Below are 22,216 nucleotides of genomic sequence, written 5' to 3' on the forward strand. Positions count from 1 at the left end.
ATAATGAAAGTAGAAGGGGTCGTGCCTGCCCGCCACAGTGAGATTTGAAACTAAAAAGAATTGAACGTATGTCGGAACCTGTCCTTTTCATGACCCCTCTTAACTGAGACATAATATCAAATGCATGAAGTAGGAATCAATTTGATCTTGTCATTCTAAAAACTTCACCTACTTCATTTTATCTGAAAAGCCCACAAAAAAAATAAATCCCGAAGAAGGAGATTCCGATCACCTAAGTGAAGAACTATTACAACGAATGAAACTATTCTCAAAATATGGCAAAATTTGAACGGAAGTTGCAATATTAAAATTAGTATTTTGTATATCATTATTTATTCTCATAATAAATGTAATAATTCGGTTTACAATGTAAAAGAAAATACAGTAATACTGTTAATAACAACATGATATCCAATAAAAAGAATCAAACCATATATACTCCATAGGATTAGTAGTACTTTATTCTAATGCTTTCCCCAGTGACGGACTGGAGGAATGCTCTGTATGTTCTTGAAGAAGTTATCAGGATCGACCATACTCTTTACTCTTACCAATCTTTCGTAGTTACTTCCGAAATATTTGCTTCCCCATATCTTAGCTTTTGAGTAAGTTAGCTTTCCATCCTCGCTATTCACACCGATGTCGAGATCTTTGTAGTTGAGATATGCGGATCTTGGGTTCTTAGAAACGAAAGGAGTCATATAGCTATGGAACTTTCTCATCCAATCAATCTGTTTTTTTGTATCACTTTCCTGTTGCCAGTTATTGACATACATAATATTGTAAATGTTACCTGCTCGGTGAGGGTAAGGAGTTTCGTACCCTGAAATCTCATTCATTCGTGCACCCATCGGTGTCCATAGCATAGCGGGTGAGTCGCCTGTCATATATCTTTTCCATATCGATTCTAACCCAGCTTTTGATATTGGTTCAGTAACATAGTCGGATTTTACTTTCAAGAAGCTCTTGGTTGCATGATCCCTGTCCCATAAAAGGTCTATGGTTCTCCCACGAGCGAAAAAATAGACATGAGATTCAACCCAACTCATTTCGGTGCAATCGTTTCGCTTCAAACCTAATTCAGGGAAGCTTTCTTCCATGAGTTCCAAGAGTCTATCGACACGACCAAGGAACATGAATGAAAAACTAGCTATCACCGTTTTCTCTCCTGCCCGACTACCATTCCGGACGGTCATAGTAAGCCCGATATATAAATCTTCATGGAGTCTATCGGCAATGAATTGCCATCTGTGGACAAGGTCAGTGGCACCTTGTTCTAAGGCTCTGTCAACTGTGGCAACTGTGACAATGGGTGTAACATCAACCAATTTCACTTTCCATGACACAACAACTCCAAAGTTGGAAGCACCGCCTCCTCTAATGGCCCAAAATAGTTCTTTACCCATTGTTCTCTTGTCAAGAATTTTGCCATCTGCATTAATAAAGCGAGCGTCGATAACTTGATCACTAGCAAGACCATATTTCCTGACCAAGGCACCGAATCCACCACCACTAATGTGTCCACCAACACCAACAGTAGGGCAAAATCCAGCCGGAAAGCCAAGGGTATTACTCTTATTCGCTACTGCATAATAGACTTCACCAAGAGAAGCACCACCTTGAATCCAAGCAGTTTTACTCTCAACATCAACACTTATATTTCGGAAACTAATCAAATCAACGAGAACGAATGGAGTATCGGACACATAAGAGATGCCTTCAACATCGTGACCTCCGCTTCGAATTTTAAGGTCAAACCCATGTTTCTTCGAGCAAATAACAGCAGCTTGAATGTGGGATTCATGGGTAGGTGTAATAATGATTTGTGGTTTAGTTGAGTTAGGTGACAAATACCTCAAGTTTCGAGCAGAAGAACGAAAGAGGTTTGTGAAGTTGGAACTTGTTGGGGTAAGAATAGGGACAACAAACTGATTAGAATCAATTGAAGAAGAGTGAAGATGTTTTTGAGAATTAAGACATTGGATAAAATCACCATGACTTGATGATTTTGTAGCAAAAGAAAGAGTTAAGGAAGAGAATAAAAGTAGAGAAACAAGGAAAGAGATGAAAGGAGTTGATGAAATCTCCATGTTTTTTGTTTTTTTGAGTTATTAGTTGAGTTTGGAAGTAATGAATGATATGGGGTTTCTAACCTTTCTATTTATAAGGAAATGAAGTTCTAATAACTGCTAGTAAATTTTGAAATATTATAATGAGTTGAGAGTCAATTTAGATGAATTTTTTTGGAACTTCTAGATGAAGGATTTGTTCTTCCTATCAATTTTGACATCAACCCACTTTGACTATTCTTTTTCAAAGCAAGAATATTGAATTTTTAACCAAAGTTACTAGAATCTTGAGAATTTTTAAAAGAAATGGTCAAAGCTGATGGTTTTTCAGTTTTTAATTCAATAGTATTTTGGTCAATTATATTTTTTTCTCTGTTGGGTTACCAGGTGAAAAGATGAGTAATCAGAAGATGATGGAATTTAATCGGACGGTTCCTAATCATTTTCATCCCTTAAAAGTCAAAAATTGAAAGTGATGCCGCTAAATTTGACTGCCATTTTTTCATAGGACGTTAAAAAAATCATGTCAATTCTTGGTGGAACCTGCAGGAGGAAAGATTTTTCGGTTTTCTTTGTGTTGAAGTTTTTAACTAAGAATGGTTATTTTAGTTTCAACAAAAAAAAAAAAAAGAATGGTTATTTTAGACTTTGGGGGCAAGGTGATGATGTCATGTAATAAAAAGAGGGATGAATTTTTTGGTGTGACACTAGATGTTTAAATGGGAGAGTCGTCTCATTCTTTAACCACTTAAAGTCGTAACAACCTTTAACAAAAAAAAAAAAAAAAAAAACTTAAAGTCGTAACAAAACCCTTAAGATCATTTTAAAAGTGTGAAAACCTATCTATTTTCATATCTATTTTATTTAAGAAAGTGTTTTGAGGAAATCAGTAAAGTTTCCGGAGTAATAAATTTTAGGTGGAAACAAATTTTTTTTGTTTCCTCCAAACATCACCCTTTCAATTTTTAATTTATTCTTCTTCTCCTCTACCTCAACTAGAACTCCGACGACCTCCACCGGATTCCGTGGCTTCTACCATTGACGCCGGCGACCCTTTATCTCCCTCTCTCTCTTCATCCCTTTCTCTCCCTCTCTCTCTCCCCCTCTTCTCTTTCTCTCTCTTCTGCCTCTCTCCCTCTAAATTCCGACGAAGGGAATGGTCCCTTCGCCGGACCTTCGTTTGGAAAACCAGACGAAGGTTCCGACGAAGGGACCATTCCCTTCTCCGGAATTTAGAGAGAGAAAGGAGAGGCAGAAGAAAGAGATAAAAAGAAGAGAGAGGAGAGAGAGAGAGAGAGAGGAGGAGAGAGAGAAGATGATGAATTCGTCGGCAACATCCGGCCGACGACTTTCTGCCGGCGGCTTCTGGGGTGCATTTGGTTTGCGTTTTTTTGGTTTTGCACCGTCTTCCCCGAAAATTTTTCTACTTTCTCCAAAGCGGTGACCTTTATTTATTGTCTTAAGTATACAAAATAAATTTTGATAATAAATTGTGTTTGCCGAGATCAGATCTCAAGACTTTTTGGATAAATCTTGTGGATAACGTTTTTTTTTCCACAAGACCCTTAAGATCACTTTAAGATAGACTTTTTGGATAGATATCAAGACCTTTAAGATCATTTTAAAAGTCGTATAAAGGCCCCCAATTTTGGCTTGACTCTGATCTGGAGTAAGTTTTTTTTCTTTTGAGAAATCGACTACGATCTATGTTAGTCGTTACAAGGCATTGATACATCATGAAGATGTGATGAGGACGATAACCGCTTAATTTTAAACCATGAATGAAAGAGACATAAAGCCCAACAACAAAGAAGTCTAAAGCCCGATATCAAAGAGGCCTAAAGTCCGACAAATTATTACATTATTTATAGCCTAAATTACTTGTTTTTTACGCGTACATGTCCATTATGTACAATAAATTATAGTAACATGTTCGGAAATGTAAATCTGAAATCATGTTTTTTGTTATAAAGTATGCGATTTATCATAAATTATGTATACTGTATAGTAAATAACACAACCCTTGTAAGACTGAAATGAAATTTTATTGAACAATAATCTGTGTTTTATTGTAAATGAAAAGAACATAGTAGACTCGGTAATTTAAAAACAAACTCCGTTGGAATGTTGTCCTAGCTCTCGATCCTTACTGTCTTTGGTCTTCCAAGTCTACGGCGAATCAAACATGGTAGTGCACTCTTCATTAAATGTACGTGGTTCATCAATGTTAGGGGCAGGGCTTATATATTCCTTGTAAGTCTTCACATAAGACTCCGTTGTCCAAACAGGATCATAGAAACAATCTTCTTGATCGTAATTTATGCTTCTATAGATTATGTGATGATTCTGTAGGAAATTTCATCAATGCTGGTTTACTACAGGAAAAAAAACATATACATTAGTTAGAAAAATTTATAATTTATCATAAACGACATTAACACAATGAATAAATCATCCATAATGTTTGATAAACTTCAACATGTGTTGAAGATAAATAGTATTTTAGTTTGAATCACATTGACACTGTAATATAACACAAATATGTGTAATTTGCTATAAATTACATGTACTGTTTCAAAAATTACGCAATCATACGTACTTTATGAATAATTAAACATTCTTTTTAAATATGGCTGCTAAAGTATGTATAACTGTTAACAGATTACATATATTTTACATTCTGTTTATACAGTTGCAGTACAGTCGAAATTAGCGTAATGTACTTTAAAGTATGAAAAATTTAATACGAATTACTTATAGTGTACATTCTGTTAAGAGAAACCGTACGGAACAATATCTGGATAAAAAAATTGTACGAATGCAAAGTTGTCAGAAAATCAAAAACCTAATATCAGAAAATCAAAAACCTAAATTACAGATCTGAAATCTTCTGTATGAAAAAGAGAATGAATGATGTTTCGGTTTTAGAAGGAGATCAAAATCTGGTTTGTAAATAATTAAAATGATTTATAGTCAATAGGAAAACTAATTCTAATGAAATATGATATGATGATTCGATGATACAGTGATTACAACCATTTATAAACAAAATCATATAAATCTGAGAAGATGTTAAGCGAAAACATAAATTGATAGATGGTTTATTGCCTTATAATAAGATGAAACTTTAGATCTTGAAAATAAACTTGATATGAAGAGATATAAATGGAAATGAGTTCTTAGCCTGTGTATTGGATTATAATGATATACGAAGCTTCTTCACAATAAGAACGAATATAAAAAGTTTCGGTTTTAGAAAGAGAAACAATCTTGGATTTCTGATTTTGATTATAAATGAAGATCATGTTTCAGTTATTAAGATGGTGATTGGAGAGATAAAGAAGGAGATAAAAAAGGAAACAGAATATTAGTGGATTTGATCAAAACGGAATTGAGTTTAATATATATAAGGTTATATTTGGTATTATGAATTACTAAGCATCCTAGGGATCGGGGTTTTCTATTGAGATGGATCCAAATGGACTAGATATCCATTTAAATTAATATTTTGGTTTTTAAACCCTTTATGGGATTAGAGAGGACTAAAACTGTTATTAGGGCCCGTTTTTTGGTCTATACGCTCAAATTTTCTTTCTTTTCTTGTTTTACTTTTATTTCTCTCTCAACTCCTCCACCGGTCATTTATTTTACTAGGTATAACCCGTGCCTCCGGCACGGGAGCTTCCGCTAAGTATTTTATAGATTATAAAGTCGTCGATCACCAATTATCAAAATGAACGACCTTTTATCTGCAAAAATAGACTTTTCATTATGACAAATATTTCATCTCCACTTAACAGGAACAAATGAAACCATATGTTTGAGAATGTAAATCTCTAAAAGCAAACTATAGAAAAAAAATTAAAATTTATTGAAAACTTATAATTGGTTGCAACCGTTATACATTTTGCAAAAAATAATTTGTAATCAAGTCCTTACCAAACCAACTATTTTAACTTCTTCGGATTTCTTTCTTTAACATGTTTTTGACATTGACAATGATGTTCACATTTTTAATAAGACGTAGATGATACAACTTCACTTTTTTTCAATTTGATCTCCTGTTGTCTAAAACATTTTTGACAATGACACGGTTTGCATCTTTTCAAACATAAAGCAAATAACAAATTTGAGTACTTTGGTAAGTACGTATGGATTAGTTGGGGAATTTTTTCGAAGAATTAGAGCTCACACAACAAAAAATTTTCTGAAATGCATAACAAAATCAACGACACTATAATCAATTTAGGTTAAACTAACTTCGACAGAAATATCAAGGGATCAAGTAAACTTGGAACCAAAGAGAATTAACTTGAACATACACATGACCTTTGTGATGGATGAAACAGTAATACAAAGAGAATTTCCATACCGTGTCAGCAAAAGTAATTGAATTGGGTTTTGCTAGAATCACCATGGATCTCCGAAAATTGAAATGACTGGATCAACCTGAAAATCAAGCAAAAATAAAAACAATTTGAACGGATTTAATTAAGAAATTAAACAAAAGTTAAGGAAACCCAAACTTGCTTACCAAAGCTCCAATCTTTTGTTGTTGAGAACCAATCACAAACCCTAAATTAAATGAAAAAGAAGAGATACTCAAACAGTCTTTGATTCTTTATAACCAAAAAGCAATACAAAAAGAAAAAGATGAATAAAACAATTAGAGAACTAAGTCATGAAATTTTTTAGAAAGAGACAAAGGAGTAGAAACATCAAGAGAATATCAGAAATTACCAACAATGAACAATTTGTATCCACGAAATTACAAGGTTAGAACCAAAGAGAATTAACTTGAACATACGGATGACCTTTGTGATGGATGAAACTGTAATAACAAAGAGAATTTCCATACAATACCAGCTAGTGATGTTATAAAGGTCGGGCTGGGCCGGGCCAGGCCTAACCAGCCCGGGTTGAAAATTGACGGGCCGGGCCCCAACCCGGGTTGGTAATACAAGGGCCCGGCCCGGGACTGTTAACTGGCCCGGGTTTGACCGGTCCGGGCCAGGCCGGCCCGCGGGCTACAAAAAACGGGTCAGGTCAAATTTTTTTTTTTTTTTTTAGGAACACAACTTTTTTTATTTGAAAACACTTTTTCTTTTCATAAAGCCTATAAGTTGTGTATTACTTTTTTTTCCTTAGTTCTTTATCTAGATTAGTTTGTCTTTTAGTGGTTTCAAATTAATTGGTGTCACTTTTAGTGGTCACTCTTTTGTCTTTTACTATAATTCTTTTAGTTTCTTTATTCTTTTGCAAGACAACTAAATTAATTGGAAACATAAATGAAAGACATTCAAATGGTAGAAATAAAGTTATTTTTTATTTAATTAAAATAAAATGAAATAAAAAAATTACAAAACAAAAGGTAGATAATTGGATCACTATAGATTAAGCACATCCCAACTAGGTTGGCACCCACTTAACCTATCAATCATTTCCAATTATCTTTACATTAGAAAAATAAAATTAAAACACAACATGATAAATAAGTAACTAATCTTCAATAATTATTACTTCATCTTCCACTTGTAGATCTTCAAATTCTTTTTGAAGTTCCTCTATGTAAGTGGTTTGTCTAGTTGCAAAATCATCCCAATCTTTCACGCATATAATTGCTTCAAAAATATCCCAATTTAACCGGTTCCTTCTATCGGTCAAAACCCGTGAACATGCACTAAAAGCCGACTCCGATGCAACGGTTGATGCGGGAGGACAAAGTAAATCACGTGCCATAATTTGCATAAGTGGGTAGTAGATTCCATTTTGTCTCCACCATTGTAGAACATCGAAGTTATTATCATTTATGCTTGTGTCATTGTCTAAAACACCTTGTAAATACATTTTAAGTTCAAAACATTCACCACAACTTTGATCACCTTGATTATTTCTTTTATGTAGTAACAATCTTTGCCATGGATGATTTTCACTAGACGAAGCAATATTTTCACTACTTTGAATCGTTTGAGTACCCTATATCCGTTCATATTGTTCATATAAATCTTTTAATAAACCATACACATATTCGTCAATTGAAAAATTTGGGCGTTTACCAAGGTTATCATAAATGTTAAATAATATAAGAGAGGTATTTTCTACCTTTAATCTAGGATCCATGCATGAAGTTAAAATGAATAAGTTAGGAATTTCTTGCCAATATTTTTTGAATTTTAGCTCCATTTGACTAATTACTTTATCATAAATTTGATAATGCTTACAATTAACAAAAGCTTCGGTCATATCATATAGCTCTCTTAATACTAGATTTGTGGTAGGATAATAAATACCGGATAATATAGTGGTAGATTTATAAAAAACCTTTAGAATATTTAAAAATAAATCACATTTTTTAAAATCAAAAATATTCAAACCAAATTGATTTTCAAATCCAACAAAGTCCATAATTACATTTTCATAACCACTATACGATTTTAACATTAGATATGTTGCATTCCAACGAGTGGGTTCATTCGCCATAAATTTTTTGGGTTTTAGACCCCTAGCTTTACACATTTCCGAGTAATTTTGCCATCTACTATTTGAACTATCAATGAAAGTAAGAGCATCGGAAATTTTTTCAATAAAATTAAGATTCTCATCTTTTGAAATTGTTTTAATACCATCTTTAACAACTAAATTAATGATATGACATACGCATCTAACATGAGTTATTTTTTTACCGTAAAATTCATTAAAATGTAGAGTTTGAAGTAAAGACATGGCACTTGTATTAGCGGACGCATTATCAAAAGTAATACTAATACATTTTTTCATAACATCATATTCTCTAAGTATGCTAGATATGTGTTGATATATTTGATTACCATCATGAGGATAACTACATAACCGAAGACCAATAATACGTTTACATAAAATCCATGTCTCGGAGTTAATATAATGTGCGGTTACAACTAGAAAACCGAGTTTGTTGCAACCACTCCATATATCCGAAGTAAAAGAAATACCTCCTTTCACATTTTGTAGTTCGTTCATCACAAATTTTTTTGATTTTTAAAAAGTTCAATGATGTCATTCCTAATGGTATGTCTACTAGTTTTACGATATAAGGGTTGAACGGAATTCTTAAGCCAACGTTCTAATTTTGGATCTTCGGCATATGTTAAAGGTTGTTCACCACTTGCAATATATAAAGCTAAATCTTCTCTCATTTTTTTTACTATTATATGTAAATAATGGTTGACTACTATTTTCACTTCCAACTATGGTTGTTTGAGTTGGAGCACTCCCTTCATGCTTAGGTTTACAAGTTTCTAAATGTCGTTTTAAAGTAGACGATCCTTTCGAAGGGTCTCCGACATAATCTCTTTTGCAAAACATACAAACCGCCCTCATACTTTTAACCCCTTTGACCGTTCTTTCTTCTAGCGTAAAATAATTCCATACATTGGATTTCAATTTTCTTTTAGATTGTTGGGTTCCGGGGGTATTAGTCTCTACGGTTGGTTCTTCACCGGACATTTGGACATTATCATGTCCGGAGGGACTACCAAAATCATAGTTAGCCATAACTAAAATAAAAATGAGAGGGTAGGAGAAAAGAAATTATATGTAAAAAACTCAAATAGGTTGACAAGGAAGTAAATTACTTACTTGATACACTTAATTGAAGTCTTGAGTAATTGATTACTAAAGTAATTAATTGAAGTCTTCAATAATTGATCACTTGACTCTTGAATAATAGTCCTCTTTAATTACTAAACCAATACTTGAAAATGTTGATATCTTGAATATTTGTAGTTCTAAAGAATGAGAGGTAAAATAATAAAGATGAAAATTTTTAGAGCTTGAAGAATATAGAGCTTGAAGATGAAGTTAAGAGAAGTAGAGAAGATGAGATAGTTTTGAATGGAAATTGAGTAAAGAAGAGGAGATATTTATAACAAAAGGGGGGAAGTAAAATGACACCTTTTACCCCCCCCAACAACTAGAAAACGGCTAGTTGGGGGGTAAAAATGGTAAAAACCCCAACTAGCCGTTTTTGTACTTGGTTTTAAAAAAAAAAAAAATTTGAAATCTGACCGTTGAGACGGGCCGGGCTGAAATTCGGGTTCTTTCCGGGCCGGGGCGGTTATGGCCCGCCGGTCCAAAACTATAGGCCCAGCCCGGGACCGTCAACAAACCCGGGCTAACCTGGCCCGGTATCCTAACTGGCCGGGCCGGGCCTGTACGGAACGGGCCGGTCCCGGGCCCAACCCGGGTCGGCCCGGCCTTTCTAACAACACTAATACCAACAAAAGTAATTGAATTTGGTTTTGCTAGAATCACCATGGAATCTCAGAAAATTGAAATAATTGGGTCAACCTGAAAATCAAGCAAAAATGAAAAATTATAACACATTCAATTAAGCAATTAAAAAAAGTCAAGAAAACCCAGACTTTCTTATCAAATCTCAATCTTTTGTTGATGAGAACCAACCACAAACCCTAGATTAAGTGAAAAAGAATAGATAACCGAAATTTTTTTGATTCTTTATAACAAAAAGATAATACAAAAAAGAAAAAGATGAATAAAACAATTAGTGAAATAAGTCATGAAAATTTTTAGAAAGAGAAAAAGGAGTAGAAACGGCAAGAGAATAACAGAAATTAGCAACAATGAAAAATATGTATCCACGAAATGAAATTGGTTGGAACCAAGGAGAATTAACTTGAAGATAGGGATGACCTTTGTGATGGATGAAACAATAATAACAAAGAAAATTTCCATACAGTACCATCAAAAGTAACTGAATTAGGTTTTGCTAGAATCACCATGAAATAATTGGACCAACCTGAAAGTCAAGCAAAAATGAAAAATTAGACCACATTCAATTAAAAAATTAAAGAAAACCCAAATTTTTTTTTTATCAAAACCGCAATCTTTTGTTGATGAGAACCAATCACAAACCCTAGATTAAGTGAATAAGAAGAGATACCCGAAAAGTTTTTTATTCTTTATAATCAAAAAGCAATAAAAAAAAAACATGAATAAAGTTTTAGAAAGAGAGAAAGGATTAGAAACGGCAATAGATTTTAATGGAAGAAATAAAAAGTTGCAGACATACAAAAAACAATGAACATAAATGTTATGTGAGAGTGGGTTATAAAGAGAGGGTATTAATTCTTTAATTGGTGTGAAATTAATTTGGGGGTTTTCTTTTAATCATAAATGTTGGATTAACGTTTTAGTGAAGGGGAGAAAGATCCAAAGGTCAATATTAGAGCTGAATCTAGATGTGAACCCATCTATTATATAAAAAATTAGAGTTATGCACGTATTATGTGCTTTGTTAATCTTAAATAAATAGACGGTCAAAATTTATCATGGGATAACGGACGGCTAGATTTATCTTTGGTTTGTCTTTAGTTTTATCTTTGGTTTGTCCTAGACAAATCCGAAATTTATATAAATATTAAGGGAAGTAATCCCAAATTTATATAGACATCGTTGAGTAACAAAGAATAAGTTTTTCCAACGTTTGTAACGGGCGCCACGAATTCAGTTATGAGTTTCAATTCTAGTTTTAAAAGTGAAGTATTGAAAAAGGAAGGGGAAGGAATGTAACGACTTAACTCAATTGCCCATTTTAATTTTCGACAATTCACAGTTATTTTTAAGGCAAAGTATTGAAGTGAAAGATGAAGAAAAGTAAGTGATCTTTTCATTGCAACTTAAATGTCATCCATTCAAAAAGCTTCCCAAATTGCTGAGTTAAATAAACAATAAATTATATTGCAACTTAATTAGCATTAGGATCACCATATTCCATGGCAATAAAACGCTTATTAATTTTTTGAATGAATTGTGGGTTGGATACGACCATAATTTGTCATGAAAGAAGAATATAATAAGGCATGTGAAACAAATCTAACGCTGCAGATGATGAAACATGTAAATGTTTTCTTTCTCAGACAACCCATATTTAACGATTTTAATTTTCAAGGGAGGTAAAAGATCTGAAGGCCAATATTAGAAGAAAAACTAAAAGCATATTTCGATTTGTCCCAGTCAGCACTCAAAATTAAATGTCAATGGAAACATTGATTTGTAACTGAAACTCTTTATCTCTACATCAAATTTATCTTGGATTGATTGAACGACTCAGATTGGTCCATCTATTTGATAAATTAGAGTTACGTAAGGAAGGTCATGATTTATCATGGTATAAACGAAAGGCCAAGATTTATCATGGGTTTGTCCCAGTCAACACTCTTCAACCCGTTTTATTATATAGATTTCCTTATCTACTTATTTTTCTTCTTTTTCATTGCCATCTTCATCTACCATTATCAATATCCACCCCCATCGTCATCTCCACAACTATTAGCATCACCATTGTCCTTAATTATCATGACCATACTAAAATTGAAAATCAGATAACTCTGGTGTGAGTTGCTAGGTATTCACTCATTTTCTATTACTTCTTTTCACTTTGACCTGTAACCCTCAAACCCAATACGAAACTCTCATCTTCTTACAAAATCTGTAGGAGCATTGTCATCTTCGGCACCTGTAATCCCCACCACTACCCTAAAATTGAAAATTAGAAAACCCTCGTGATAAGAGCATCCCCAATGGTTCACTACCAACAAAAATACCAAAAACGAATCTTCACTATTTTTTGGTGTTACGAGGTTTTGGTTCCAAAGACAAAACTCTTAAAATTCCATTAAATCATCATTCATCACACTGAATGTGACATCACGTCTTATTAATTATTGATCCGCTTTAAACACCTCAGGCCTAGGCCACAGATGAGGGTTTTTTTCTCAGCAAAGGCTCCACGGGCCTACCCAAAAGGCATAGACACTTACTAACCTTGAGCGTTCACCTATAGCCCAGGCTCCGGACACTCTCGTGAGCGATGTTAGACTATCACAATCCCCCATCCTCGAAGAAGAGTCGCCTTCGACTCTGATACCACTTGTCGTGCCCCAAGCCTTGACAGTTATCGATATTGTCTCCGCTTTGGACACCTCTGGCCTAAGCCCACATGTAAGGGGTTCTATTCTTGGAGAACACTCCACGAGCCCACCCAAAAGGGCCCGACATTTACTACGCTTGAGCATTCACATATAACCTAGACTACGGAAACTCTCATGAGCGATGTAGGACTATCACAATCTCCAACTCTCGGTCAAAAGCCGTCTTCGATTCTGGTACCACTTGTGACACCCCGAACCTTAGCAATTATCGATATTGTCCCCACTTTAGACATCTTAGTCCGAAGCCTACAGGTAAAGGGAGTTTATTCTAGACAAAAACTCCAGCACGAGCCCAACCAAATGACCTCGACACTTACTAAGCTTGAGCGTCTACCTATAGTCTAGACTCCAAACACTCTTGTGAGCGGTATAGGACTATCACAGAAGGCCGAATGCGTTGATTTTTCTATATCTTTTATGGATTGGATTTGATGAAGCGGGAGAAGAGGAAAAAAGTATGGTGATGAGAGAGAGGTATGATGACAAGAGGGGAAGAAAATAAATGGCTCGTAGAGCAGGAAAGAGAAATAAAGTAAAATAACATGAAAATAGAAGTACAATAAAAGATATTACAGAATTCCTAGAAGAGAAATACTAGTAAGTTTGACAAAATTTTGGGGCCACAACAAACTGCATATACAGTTGGAGGCCAAAACAAACTGGCAGACACAATTAGAGTCAAAACAACCAGTTGTTTACAATTGGGGCGAAAATTAAATTGACCAAAGAAATAACTTGTAATTGTTATTTTAATGAGACTTGCTTTTCTCTTACAATCTTGCTAACAACTTTTTTTTTTAGTTTGAAGGTCGCTGCAAAAGTGGCTGACGGACGATCTTACCGCAGAAGAAGATGAGGTGGCGAGAGAGATGAAGTGGAGGAGATATGTGATGAAATGGAAGAGAGGGGGATAACTGAGGAGGCGTTAATGTATTTTAAATTTTCTTGAAATTAATTACATTTTGACCACAATGATAGTTCCGGAAAAAGTGAAACTTTTTGGTCCTTGGAGACCAAACCAAATTGTCGGACACTTCTGAGAACCGAAAATGAGTTAATCAGAACTGGGGGCCAAAACGGATTTAACCCTTGAATTTATTCTGATAATTTGAACATTCTCTAGAGAGTGAATTTTTTTAAATAAAACAATAGTCAAACATAGGAGCTTTATGTGGATTCAGTATTGACTTACTCCAACTTGGTTGTGATTTTCTCCAGAGTAAAATGAAAACTTCAAACATGTAATAACTTCTATTACATGTATTTTAATATCATCAGCTTAGACTTAAAATAGACTAAGATAATATAAAAATATGCAGTAATAACATCTATTTTAATATATTGGACTTGCCATTTATTCCTAACAAATGTAATATAGAAACTCAGGTTAAATATTTCAATCAAAAAAATTTAATATAAATTTCACATTTTTATTATGACCTATATACAACAATGAACTAGTCAATTAAGAAAGAAGAATAAAGAGTATGCCCTTTAAAGTATTATTTCATCATGAAATGCATATAAAGGTATTTTTCATAATGATACAAAACACCATATAAAGAATAGTCAAATGAGGCTGTTTTTTTTTATATTTCATTATTTAATTTATTGCAGCCCATATTTTTTTTAAAAACACGGTTTCCAACTGAAAAATGGTCAAAACTTGTTACTACCAAGTCTCTTTACATTCTATTCTACTTCTTTGATAGCAGATGTCAACCACTAAAAATACAAGTCTTAGGATTTTGCTATAAATAGGTTACCCAGAAACCATACTTTTTCATCACTTCCAAACTCAACTAACAACTCAAAAAAACTAAAAAGATGGGGATTTCATCAACTCCTTTCATCTCTTTCCTTGTTTCTCTACTTCTATTCTCTTCACTAACTCTTTCTTTTGCTACAAAATCATCATCAATTCATGGTGATTTTATCCAATGTCTTAATTCTCATCAACATCTTCACTCTGCTGCCTCAATTGATTCTAATCAATTTGTTGTCCCTGTTCTGACCCCAACAAGTTCTAACTTCACAAACCTCTTTCGTTCCTCTGCTCGAAACTTGAGATATTTGTCACCTAATTCAACCAAACCACAATTCATTATTACACCTACCCATGAATCCCACATTCAAACTGCTGTTATTTGCTCTAAGAAACATGGGTTTGACCTTAAAATTCGAAGCGGAGGTCACGATGTTGAAGGCATCTCTTATGTGTCTGATACTCCCTTCGTTCTCGTTGATTTGATTAGTTTTCGAAATATCAGTGTTGATGTTAAGAGTAAGACCGCTTGGATTCAAGGTGGTGCTTCTCTTGGTGAAGTCTATTATGCAGTAGCAAATAAGAGTAATACCCTTGGCTTTCCGGCTGGATTTTGCCCTACTGTTGGTGTTGGTGGACACATTAGTGGTGGTGGATTTGGTGCCTTGGTCAGGAAATATGGTCTTGCTGCTGATCAAGTTATCGATGCTCGATTTATTAATGCAGATGGAAAAATTCTTGACAAGAGAACAATGGGTAAAGAACTATTTTGGGCCATTAGAGGTGGTGGTGCTTCAAACTTTGGAGTTGTTGTGTCATGGAAAGTGAAGTTGGTTGATGTTACACCCATTGTCACAGTTGCCACAGTTAACAGACCCTTAGAACAAGGTGCCACTGACCTTGTCCACAGATGGCAATTCATTGCCGATAGACTTCACGAAGACTTATATATCGGGCTTACTATGATAGTCGGGAATGGTAGTCGAGCAGGAGAGAAAACGGTGATAGCAAGTTTTTCATTCATGTTCCTTGGTCGTGTTGATAGACTCTTGGAACTCATGGAAGAAAGCTTCCCTGAATTAGGTTTGAAGCGAAACGATTGCACCGAAATGAGTTGGGTTGAATCTCATGTCTATTTCTACGCTCGTGGGAGAACCGTAGACCTTCTATGGGACAGGGATCACACAACCAAAAGCTTCTTGAAAGTAAAATCCGACTATGTTACTGAGCCAATATCAAAAGCTGGGTTAGAATCGATATGGAAAAGATACATGACAGGCAACTCACCCGCTATGCTATGGACACCGATGGGTGCACGAATGAATGAGATCTCAGAGTACGCAACTCCTTACCCTCACCGAGCCGGTAACATTTACAATATTATGTATGTCAATAACTGGCAACAAGAAAGTGATACGAAAAAACAGATTGATTGGATGAGAAAGTTCCATAGCTATATGACTCCGTTTGTTTCTAAGAATCCAAGATCCGCATATCTCAACTACAAAGATCTCGACATCGGGGTGAATAGCGAGGATGGAAAGCTAACTTACTCAAAAGCTAAGGTATGGGGAAACAAATACTTCAAAAGTAACTACGAAAGATTGGTAAAAGTAAAGAGCATCGTCGATCCTGATAACTTCTTCAAGAACAAACAGAGCATTCCTCCAGTCCGTCACTGGGGAAAACACTAGAATAAAAGACAACTGATCATATATTAAGTTTGATTCTTTTTTATTGATATTCATGTTTGTTGTTAACATAATTATTCTATTTTCTTACATTGTATACTTGAAAATTACATTTCATATGAAAATAAAGAATGATATGCAAAATACTTGGTTTTAATATTGGAGCCTCAAATGTAATATTTACCATTTTGTCAAGCTATTCTCATTCTTTTCAGAAAAAAAGGTATTCTCATTCCTTTAACTTATCACAGGAAGAATCCTATCTATGAACATAAGAAAATATTTGAATTGAATAAATATCACAAGGGTGGTATCTGTAAAATTGACAAAATTAAGGAGCGAAAGCGATCTGTCAAACCTAGTTGGAGCCAAAACAAACTGTCCCATAGAATTGTGGGGGCCAAAACAGTTTTTTTTTTTTTTTTTTTGTTGAACGGGGCCAAAACAGTTAGGTTGTCACAAATTGAGAGTCAAAACAGGGTTAACCCAAAAAAAACTTATAATTGATGGTTTGGTGAAAAGTGCTTCTCTCCTACAATCTTTAGTTCACATTTGACTTACTGATATGAGATCTTTCAGATAACTCATTTTCATCCAATATTTTCACAAAAATATACTTTATGTTAAAATGATTACAGCATACTCTTTTTCTTAAGGAAAAATACAAACTAAAAGTGGCAAAAAATTGGAGTGCCTGGTCCATTTACCTGTGAATTGTTTGGTGTGCAATGTTTTATGGGACTTACAATTCAAAAAAAAAAAAAATGTTTTATGGGACTTTTTGTTTCACTTTATTCTGATTTACCCACAACCCATTCTTCACTCTCTCAATTTTTTAGGGAGTGAAAAATTGACCATGTCTCACTCTTTGCCCAGCTTTCACTCACTATATGGTGGACCATATGGAGAGAATGAAACAACCGTGAGTTTTAGGGAATGGAGGCTATCACGCTACAATTACTCGTTCTATTCTTTGGCCTCTAGTTCTCCTTCTTCATTTAAGGTTATACTTTTTTAGTTTTGCAGTTTTTTCTTGGGATTTTTTTTTACGATAAAAAAAATGTTCATCAATTGACTGAGGTCGGTGAGTCAAGAAAAGACCATAAACCCAATAGGTCAACCTGTATCGAAGTGACATGAAGGTTGAATCCGAAAGAGACATGTCATTGAAGTCCAGAACTGGAAGTCGAAATTTTCTTAGGCGCCTTAAGTATTGTCCTGCCTTATAATAAATCACGTCTGTCCTGGGATTTAAGAAAAGATTAGAGGGTCCACGTGAGTGGAGCAGATACCTCAATCCCGACACTTGAGGTAGAAGTGTGGCTAATGCTGACCGACATAGATTTGTATCTAATCGAAGATCCCAGTCGTTAAGGATCTTAAGTATTTACTAAACTTGTGCTTCAAGAGTCTTTCAAAGAGGAACTAGCTCCTAAAGAATCTACAAATTCGGAAACATAATCAACTCCTAAATATCAAAGATACGAGATATCCTTAAGAAGAACCCTAATCTCCCAAATCGGAAATAACATTTTCGATCCAACACGGTGAATATAAACCACCTCAGTCACACCGTCTCTCTACAATTGGTTAAACAACCTATAAAAGGTGATCAAATTGTCTCGAAGAAGACACGTGCAACCAACTCTCTCAATACATCCAGTAAATCTCCAAAGATTCACTCAACATTCAATTCTTTAAACTGTAAGGGCAATCTGTCTGTTTTGAGCGTTGGAGAAGTTTCCGAGTACTATGCAGGTTTTGTCCCAGTTTGAGAAAAATAGAAGCAGAATAAAACCCAATAATCTCATCATTACCAGCAGGATTCAACATCACAGTCTCACTATTCTGAATGATACCAGAAAGACAAATTTTGACATCAACACTCTTAATTCCCGTAGAGATCTTTTGTAATTTCATAGTTTTCTATGTTTTGAGAAACTTTCTCTGATTGACTTTTTTTCTAATTTCGGGCTTTCTCCGCACGTATGAATCAATATATTACCAGCTTCGAAGAGAAAATAAAAAAGCTAAAGTGCTAAATTCAACATATCAGTTTGCCCTGACTATCATAACTCCAATTTGCCCCCCAATTATAGGTACAATTAAGGTATGTCTAGAAGAGTGTGTCTCCACTCCAAGATTCTCCGTTATGGTGAATGGTGGCTCGCATGGTTATTTCGAGGGAAGAAAGGGATTGCGGCAGGGCTGCCCGTTATCCCCCTATCTCTTTGTCATGGTGATGGAAATTTTCTCTATTTTAATTAGCCAAAAACAGCGAAATGGTGATCTAAAGCTACATCCCCGTTGCAAAGACCCGATAGTTACTCATCTCTGTTTTGCAGACGACTTAATGGTCTTTACGCGGGGAGATGTTGGTTCAGCTTTAGCCTTACAGAATGCAGTCGACACCCTTTTTAAGGGAACCGGACTTGCTGTGAATGTTGGGAAAAGCTCCATATTTTGTGCAGGGATGACAGTCGAACAAGTGGAGTCTTTTAGAGCTATTTTGGGATTCCAGATCGGTACCTTACCTATTAGGTACCTCGGCCTTCCTTTACTGGCTTCTCGTTTATCGTATAAAGATTGTTTACCGTTAATCAATCAAATTCAAGTTCGTGTGCAGTCTTGGAAGATACGGTTCCTATCCTATGCAGGTCGTCTTATCCTCATTAAAGCAGTATTAGGTAGCATGCTGGTTTTCTGGACTTCTGTGTTTGTACTTCCAAAAAGAGTTTATAAGGAGATCAACCGAATCTTTAATCGATTCCTATGGAAAGGGTTAGAAGAGGGAAGCAACAGACCAACAGTAAATTGGCGAGATGTCTGCCTACCAAAGAGTGAAGGAGGTCTCGGGATACACGATATAGAAATCATGAACTACGCACTGAATTTACGGCATGTCTGGGACATTATAAGCGACAAAAATACAATATGGGTTCGATGGGTGAAGCGGAATTTGATTCGCAAGCAAAATTTCTGGACTATGAAAGAACCGAGTAGTTGTTCCTGGTGTTGGAGAAGGATACTAGGCTGCAGAGGTATGGCTAGAGATTTAGTACATTATCTCATTCATGATGGTACACACACTTATTTCTGGAGGGATATTTGGCATCCCATGGGTTCACTAATGGACTATTTTGCCAACAAAACCCGATTTGATGTGAACTGGAGAGAAGACGCCCTAGTATCTGATTTCCTCACAGATGGTCAGTGGATTATTCCTGAACAATTTCGATTAACATTTGGTGAAGTATTTAATGTGTTACCTGGAGTGGAAGTTGGGGGTTTGGAGAGTGATACGGTGGTCTGGAAAACAACAAGTTCCGGTGAATACACAGTAAGGGACACATATAATTCTATAAGGCGGAATGGTAATCTGGTTTCATGGTCAAAGCTTGTTTGGTGCCAGGAAGGGATACCAAAGCACTCTTTTATCACATGGGTGGCTATGAAGCGAGGGTTGAAGACAAAGACAAAGCTCTGTGAATGGGGACTCGAGGTGGATGAGGTCTGCCCACTATGCCTAAGAGCAAGGAGACCGATGAACACATCTTCTTTCAGTGCTCATTTTCTCTTCAAATCTGGTCAGACTTGCTAAGTTTACTTGGTATACGTAGAAATCATATGGGTATCTGGTTGAAGGAAGTAGATTGGTGTGTGACTACATTTAATGGAAACTCTGTTCTTGGTCGCATTGGTAGCCTAGTGTTTAATGGCTATTTCTACCACATCTGGAAAGAAAGAAACAATCGGATTTTCAGGCAAGAGACAAAGACCGAACAACAGCTAATGCAGGTTGTTGTTAGTGATGTTAAGATAAAGGTGGTTGCTTGGAAACATAGGCCCATTGGGATTAATGGGACCCAACAGATCCTTGAAAGGTGGAATTTGGTGATCCTACTTAATTTGAAGGCAACTACGACTTGTAAATGGGCAGGCCCACCAGAAGGTCACATTCTCATAAACACGGATGGTGCTTTTGATGCTAATTCAGGTGGTTATGGCGCCATACTTAGAAATGACCGAGGTGATGTTATTGTGGCAGCAGCTGCCCGTGCACAAAGATGTTCGGTTATAACACACGAACTGCAGGGGATACGGTTAGGACTACAGTTAGCAAATAAATTTGGCAAGAGACAAGTTCGTATTGCTACAGACTCTTCACTAGCTGTTCTTATTTTATCACAAACCGAGAGAGAGCCACCATGGCAGATCACAAGATTAGTCAGAGAGATACGGACTATATGGAATAATATGGATGATTGCACAATTATACACGTGTATCACGAAATAAATCAAGCGGCCGATTACCTTTCTAAACTGAAACCAGATTCAGGCTATAAGGAAATGAGTTCAAATGTGTTACCAGAAGAATTAGAAAAGATTGTGAGGGAAGATAAACAGGGTATAATAAGAGTTAGGGGTCATTGAATTTCTTGTTTACTTGTTCTCGATTTTTTGTTTCCCTTTTCTGGATAGTTGGTTTATTTCTTTATTGGTTTAATGTTTCTGTGTAAAGGGTAGGGTCCCTTCAACCCGCTGACAAATTTCAAATAAAAAAAATACATCTAGAAGAAAGTTTGAATACTATTTGATTTTTTTCTTATAATTTGGTAAGAGTAATATTTAAAATCAAACAACAGTCAAACATAGGAGTAATTAGGGATTTTTCTTGTCAACGGTTGGTAGTCCAAGTGGTTCCAAGGTGTTGACATAAACTCCATAAACAATGTAGTTGGGCTTTATGCCATTGTTTAATTGGGCTATAGGCCTGATTCTGTTAGAGTTTCAATTGGCGGTTATCGAGCTTATCACATTTTTGATGTATCAATGTCAAATGTAACGACATATGTTGATCGTAGTCGACTTCCAAAAAAAAAAAAAAAAATTAGGGATTTTCCTTGGGGGGTTTGGGAAAGGAATTGACAATTTACTTGGGGAATTGACTTAAGCTTAATTATTGTTGATTTCCTCTCTAGTAAAATCAAAATTTTAAACATGTAATAAGTAACATCTATTTTAATGTCTTAGTCTTAACGTTAAGGATTTTTGAGTTTAAGGTCCAAAAATATGGGGTTAATTAGTCATATATCCACTCTTAAATTAATAAATAATATAAAACAAAAATAAACAGAAAATGAAAAAATAAGTCCAAAAATTTACTATTTAGTGGCTACCTGCATCAAAATATTTATTTCCTCCCATTTTTATCTTTTCATAAATATATATTTAACTATTGGCAAACCAAAGGTTTCGAGTTAATACATTTATTCTTTTTATAAATTATAAGATTATGGTGGATATTTATTGTCAATATTTATTTCCAAAACTTATATTTGTCTAAAGTAACCTACCAAAACAATCGTGATTTACCTAACGAGTTCCTCTCTCTCTAACTTTATGTTCTTTGAACTTGAAGAAATTGTGAATTTGTGATTGACTTTTTTTTATCTCTACCTCGATATTTCCAACTCTAAAACATGTTTTTCCTTAGAAATCATTAAGAAAATTGTATATATGTCGATTAAACTTAAAATCTTATTAAAAAATTATTTTATTATAACAACAAACTTGAAACTTTTTTGTACACAGTAAATTTTGAAATCTCTATCACTATAATCTTGTTCTTATAAAAAAATATAAACTAAATTTGTTTTTAATACATTTTCAGTACTTTACTAACATTTTCTTGATTCTATT

General features: G+C 34.9%; 1 long non-coding RNA gene and 2 pseudogenes across 3 annotated transcripts; 1 reads left to right on the plus strand and 2 right to left on the minus strand.

Annotated features, from left to right (window-relative positions):
• Positions 1–316: 316 nt before the first annotated feature.
• LOC147563608 (tetrahydroberberine oxidase pseudogene) lies at positions 317–2,126 on the minus strand (annotated as a pseudogene). Its single transcript, XR_015236569.1, has one exon. The product of XR_015236569.1 is annotated as a tetrahydroberberine oxidase pseudogene (transcript).
• A 3,592-nt stretch (positions 2,127–5,718) lies between these two features.
• LOC147563609 (uncharacterized) lies at positions 5,719–11,161 on the minus strand. Its single transcript, XR_015236572.1, has 4 exons — positions 10,807–11,161; positions 10,322–10,394; positions 6,604–6,935; positions 5,719–6,518 (listed from the first exon to the last, which is right to left on the minus strand). It is a non-coding gene; the product is annotated as an uncharacterized LOC147563609 (long non-coding RNA).
• A 3,686-nt stretch (positions 11,162–14,847) lies between these two features.
• Positions 14,848–16,670, plus strand: LOC147563610 (tetrahydroberberine oxidase pseudogene; annotated as a pseudogene). Its single transcript, XR_015224906.1, has one exon. The product of XR_015224906.1 is annotated as a tetrahydroberberine oxidase pseudogene (transcript).
• The last annotated feature ends 5,546 nt before the right edge of the window (positions 16,671–22,216 follow it).

Source organism: Eschscholzia californica, unplaced genomic scaffold (genome assembly GCF_041429995.1).
Source record: "Eschscholzia californica isolate CP2 unplaced genomic scaffold, dmEscCali1.0.p SCAF_1, whole genome shotgun sequence".
Lineage (NCBI taxonomy): Eukaryota > Viridiplantae > Streptophyta > Magnoliopsida > Ranunculales > Papaveraceae > Eschscholzia > Eschscholzia californica.